Source organism: Octodon degus, unplaced genomic scaffold (assembly GCF_000260255.1).
Source record: "Octodon degus isolate 3935 unplaced genomic scaffold, OctDeg1.0 scaffold00099, whole genome shotgun sequence".
NCBI classification, from domain to species: domain Eukaryota; kingdom Metazoa; phylum Chordata; class Mammalia; order Rodentia; family Octodontidae; genus Octodon; species Octodon degus.
Window position 1 is genome coordinate 7,367,006 of NW_004524675.1, and position 5,827 is coordinate 7,372,832.

At 34.1% G+C, this 5,827-nt stretch overlaps 1 non-coding gene across 1 annotated transcript; it reads right to left on the reverse strand.

The window, feature by feature from the left end:
- Positions 1 to 2,247: 2,247 nt before the first annotated feature.
- LOC111818686 lies at positions 2,248 to 2,414 on the reverse strand. The gene has a single exon (XR_002822609.1). It is a non-coding gene; the product is annotated as a U1 spliceosomal RNA (small nuclear RNA).
- Between the last annotated feature and the right edge of the window lie 3,413 nt (positions 2,415 to 5,827).

Genomic DNA, 5,827 nt, shown 5'->3' on the forward strand with positions numbered 1-5,827 from the left:
TCAGCTCCTCGGGACCAGAGATGGACATTTGTCTTGTGGTGTATTGTGCTGGAAGGCCTTGTAGTCAGAGGTCCCTCAATTTATAGGTGTTGCCAGAGGCAGGGCCTGCAGTTGATAGATGCCTTGTGAGAAGAAAGACGAGGCAGGGCTTCTCCTTTCTCTTCTGATTAGCAAGTATTGCCCCCTCTTCTCGTGTTAATTTTGTTGTGGAAAACTGAAGCCAAGTTGATTTCCTATTCTTTTAAAATAAGTAAGTGGTTTGCCTTTTATAGTTCCTAGATCACACTTTCTTGATTTTTTTTTCTTTTCTTTTTTTTTTTTTTTTTTTTTTTTTTTTTTTTTTTTTTTTTTTGTGGAACTGGGGATTGAACTCAGATCCTTGCGCTTGCCTGGGAAGCGCTTATTCCACTGAGCCATCTCCCTGGCCCCAGCAGCCCTCCTTTCTCTCAAATTTTGGTCTGCAAACTTAGGTTGTTAACCATCCAGAAGATAAGCTTATTGTTATTACCATACAACTTAGGCTGTCAAGCTTAACCTCACTATCTGTCTGCATATCAAACATCTTAGGCATAATATGGAATAGGTATTTTTCATCAAGTATTGATATGTTGAACTTTAAGTCCCTACAGAATATGATAAAAAAGCATTAAAAAAATTTGAATATATTTTTAAAATAGGCATAAAGAATTATATACTTCTTATGTTTACACATAAGTCCAAAAATCTCACCATATACAACCTTGAAGCAAGATAGTCCCACAATATTCCTTTTCCTGTCTCTTGCTTTCATTCACCACCCCTTTCTTCTTGAACAACCACCTACCCAAGAGAAATCATAGCAGCAACTGACATGTCATGACAAGCAGCCCATATTCAGAAGACCAGAGTGACAGGCACTCCAAGCATGAAACTACTATTACAAATTACCATCTGCAGTGCAGTTGCTCAGTTAACAGGTATAAGTATATATAGTTCATCAGGATGAGGATCTTTCCAATTTTCTGCTAGATTAAAAAATGTTCTGAAGATTCTCAGGAACATTGCCTTGCTCATCTTCTACATATACTGCATGGCTTGACTTATTCATGTTTCTTATCTCTTCTTTCCCTCTCTTGATTAGTTAGTCCTTGAGATCCTGCTTTCCCTTTACTTGTATTATGCCTTTCTATTTGTATTTCTTCTTTTGAGTTCTTATACTAGGGAGACTATACGATATTTACACATGTGTGTCTGGTTTATTTCACTTATCAGTATATGTTCAAGTGGCATCCACTTCAATATAAAGGCTTGCAGTTTATCATTCTTAATAGCTGAATAATACTCCATTGTGTAAAAATACCACATCTTTCTCAACCATTCCTCAGGTGATGGGCATCTTGGTTGTTTCCAAGATTTGGCTAGCACAAATTGTTCTGCTATAAACATAGGCACACATATATCACTGTGATATGATGTTTTCAGATCCTCTGGGAAAATTCCCAGTAGAGGAATAGCTGGTTTAAAGGGAATTTCCAGTTCAACTTTTCTAAGGAGTCTCCACACTGATTTCCATAATGGTTGCACCAATCTACATTCCCACCAGCAGTGGAGAAGGGTTCCTTTTTCCTCACAGCCTCTCCAACATCTGTTGTTGGGTGATTTCTTTATGATAGCCATTCTTTCTGGGCTATCAATCTATTTTCAATCTCAATATTGTTTTAATTTGCATGTAGCAGATGGCTAGGGATGTGGAGCATTTTTTCATATACTTATTCGCTTCTTTAATTTCTTCCTCTGAGAAGTGTGTGTGCATCTCGGATGCCCCCTATTATGTACTTTTTATCCTCAAATATATTGCTCAGATTAACAGGTATAGTTATGCAACATTGGGGAAATGATTGGATATTGGTGTTTGTTTTCAAGAAATCTTATGTGTTTTTCCTTGTCTTTTCTTACTTTAATTTATTTTAAAGAGAGCATAATAACTGATAAGGAATTAGGAAGAATATACACATTTAGAAGACCAAGATGAGAGGCATTCAACAATGGGTTTTGTATTACATCTTGCTGCCCTCAGTGTAGTTGCTCAGACTGTAGACATCAGCATACTGAGTTAGTCAAGGTGAAAATTCTAAACATTAACTTTTGTTTTCAAAAATCTGATAAAATTATGAATACAGTCATCTCAACTATCCTGTATATATACTTTCATGTTTTTCACTCCTTCCTTTTTTCCTATTTTTTCTCTTTTCTCTCTTTCCTTTCTTTAAAAGGGCAGAGTGAGAACGCAGTTCCTCATTACCACAAATTATGCAGTCGAGTTTTCCACATTTGGGGCAATCGAAGGTGTCAGCACATATGGAGTGCAATGTATCAGCCTCGCCTGGGGAAAACCACCTTTGTGATCATGGTATCTCCCCCTGCCAGGTAAGTATCATTATAAGTGATTTAATGAAAATTACTGTTGGATGCTGTTTTTCACCAGTAACTGGAAACACAGATATCATATTTAGTGCACGTTAACTGTGGGTAAAACTTTGAGCTGTTATAATGCTTACACTATAAATATATATCTCTTCTGTAGGGTAAAATGAGACCAAAAAGAGGTTTTAATGGTGTGTCATTTCTCAAAAACCCTGATTAATGCCAATACAGCAAATCAGCTTGTTACTACTGTAGCTGAACTGTTTGCATAGGAATAACTGTGACACCATGGACAATTTAGTGGCAATGAACATCTCTGCCTAATACATTATGATCTCCAGAAAGAGTGATAGCAAGTCTTCCAACCCAAGAACTCAGACTGAAGCAGCCTCTGCAGAATGCCTTCAGACTGACAGAAGGCAGTCCTGATTATGCATCAGCTTCTGTATTGTGGTGGAGGGATCGGTAAAGGGGTGAGCATTCAGGCTGTCTGGCAGAGAAGTTACTTAGGAAGCACATATGCAATGTCTCATTGGAATACTGAATCTGTGTTCCTACTAAACATCTTATTTGTTTAAGTTTTGTATGCTTCTTAATTATTTAGTAATAAATAATTACTAAATTATTTGGGCTGTATTCCTTTATGGTTTCTTGTGTTTATTCAGTTGCTATTGTTTTCTGCCTGATGTTTCCAATTCTCCTGTTTTCTCATTTCTAACCTGCAGGAATGCCTAAAGAAGGGCGTGAAAAATGGATTGTGGTAATAAGTAAACACACATATACACAAGACAATGAAGAAACAAGGAAACAAATCTCTAAACCCTTACAACTCTTCCAAGGCAGAGAAAGTGTTCAGAAAGGGAGAAGAAAACAAATATTAGGTAGTAAAAATCTATGATAAGTTCTTAGAAAATATGAAGTAAATAGTTGAGTTCAAAGAGGAAATGAAGCAACAGTTCACATCAAATTCACTCAATATGACTATGGTGAATTTGGGAGAAATAGGTAAATAAATCTGGAAAATTAACCAAAACAGTTCAGGATGTGGCATCCTCAAGAGGATGGCAGACAGAAATACCTAAAATTAAAAAAATGTGTGGAATTCATGTATTGTAGAAATGAACAAGGGGAAGACAGGGTATCTAATATTGAAGGAAAAATACAGAACTACAGTAAGAGCTCAAAGAAACCAAAAAGAAAACAAGAGAACAAGAGAATAGTAGATAGCAGTTAAGTGATGAAAATGAGAAGACCAATCTAAGGCTAGTCAGAGTTAGAAAAAAACTAGAAAATAGCACAGATAGATTTACTAACATAATCACAGAAATTACTAAAGAAAATGTCACAAATGCAAAAAGAAGTTTGAAGAAATCAATAAGCAATATTTATAGAACACCAAACAATTAGGATGAAAGGACATGATTAGCAAGTCATATAATTATAAATTCACTATAACCAGTAAAAACATAAATTACAAAGGCAGACAGAGAAATAAAATAAACCACGTATAAAGGTAAACCAATTAGAATCACAGCAGATTTATAAGCAAAAACCCTGAAAACCAGAAGAGCTTGAAGTGATACATTTCAAGCTCTAAGAGTAAATAACTCCTATTCAAAATTAACTTATCCAGGAAGCCTATCCTTCAAAACCTTGAAGAAATGAGGTATTTCGATGAAAAGTCATCTAAGAAGATATGAGTACTAATCCAACTCTTGAGATAATACTTAAAAATAGTTTCATCTAAATTTTAGCACTGTATTCAACATAGTTAAAATACAGAGGAAATTAATGAGAGCAATAGATGAAAAACAAAAAATATAGGAAATGGAAACAAAGGAGACACCAACAGGAAAAGAAGGTGATGATGACCAATAAACCAACAAATTTCAGTAACATCTCTCAATGGCAATGACCTCAAGTCTCCAACTAAAATACACAGACTGGCAAATTGGAAGACTAAAACAAAAACAGAATCCAATATAAGTTGCTTTCAAAAATTCACCTAATGCAGAAAGATATTCATAGAATAAAATTTAAAGGATGGACAACAACATTCCATGAACCAGGATCCTAAAAATAAGCAGGGGCAGCTATTCCAATATCAGGAATGGTATTAGAATTTTTCAGGTTAAAACCAGTTAGAAGAGACAAAAAAGGTGTCTGTATAATAGTTAACTGAATAACACAACCAGAAAAGATAATTAATATTAATAAACATATATGAACCAAATACTAGAGCACATACCTTTATGCAACAAATCTGCTACTAAAAGATCAAGTAAAACTAACTCAATAATAGCAGAGAATTTTAACACCCCATTTTCACAAATAGATATACCAACTAAGCAAACAAAACAAAGCTATAGATGAAATTTCATGGCTGAGTCACATCTCTGAAGTTATGGATGTAATAAATGCAGAGTAGTAACCTGCCCTATAACATTTTCAGCAGCACCTAGACTTTTTTAAAATTAGATCACATACTTATCCACAAAAGTAGATCACATACTTATCCACAAAGCCTGATTGAGTATATGTAGAAGAATAAAACTTACTATTAGACCACTCTGTAATAAATTTGGAAGTCAAGAATAGATGAAATTTCAGAAAAAAGCAAAATCTTTTTAAAAATTTAGAAAATTTTCCAAAAGAATCAAAGGGTCACAGAAGAAATCAAAGAAAAAAGCAAAATATTTTCAGAAGTTAATGACACTGACTCATCATAATCTCTGGGATACTAGGAATGTACTTCTAAGAGTAAAATTCATCACAATCAATTCTCACATTAGGAAAACAGAGCAAGATTAAACAGACATTATGATGTCTTGAGAAACAACAACAAATGAGGTCCACACTGATATTATGAACAAAAATTATAATGATGATAATGGAAATCAATGCAATTGAGACTAAAATGAAGTAATCAAGAAAAAAACCCTGGTTATTTGAAAAAAAAATAGATAAACCTCTATCCAAAACATAAATTTGTAAGGATGGCATATCAATACTATACATTAAGATCTTCAAATAAATTCAGAGGGATAGAGTGCCCCCAAATTCATTTATGGAATTTACTATCATCCAACACCCAAATTGGATAAAGATCCAATCACAAAAGAATATTAGGACAATCTTCTTTAAAAAAACATAGATGCAAAAATCCTCGGCAAGATATTAGCAAATAAAATGAAGCACATTATCAAAAGATGATACATCATGATCATGTAGGTTTTATCCCTTAGATCCAAGGATGGCATAGGTCACATATGTCAGTAAATGTAATACATCATGTGAAAAGAAACAGGGTCAAAAATCATATAATCATATCCATAGGTGTAGAAAAGGCTATTACAAAATCCAACACCACTTCATGATAAAATTCTTGAAAAAACAGATAAGACCATACATAAATATATATATA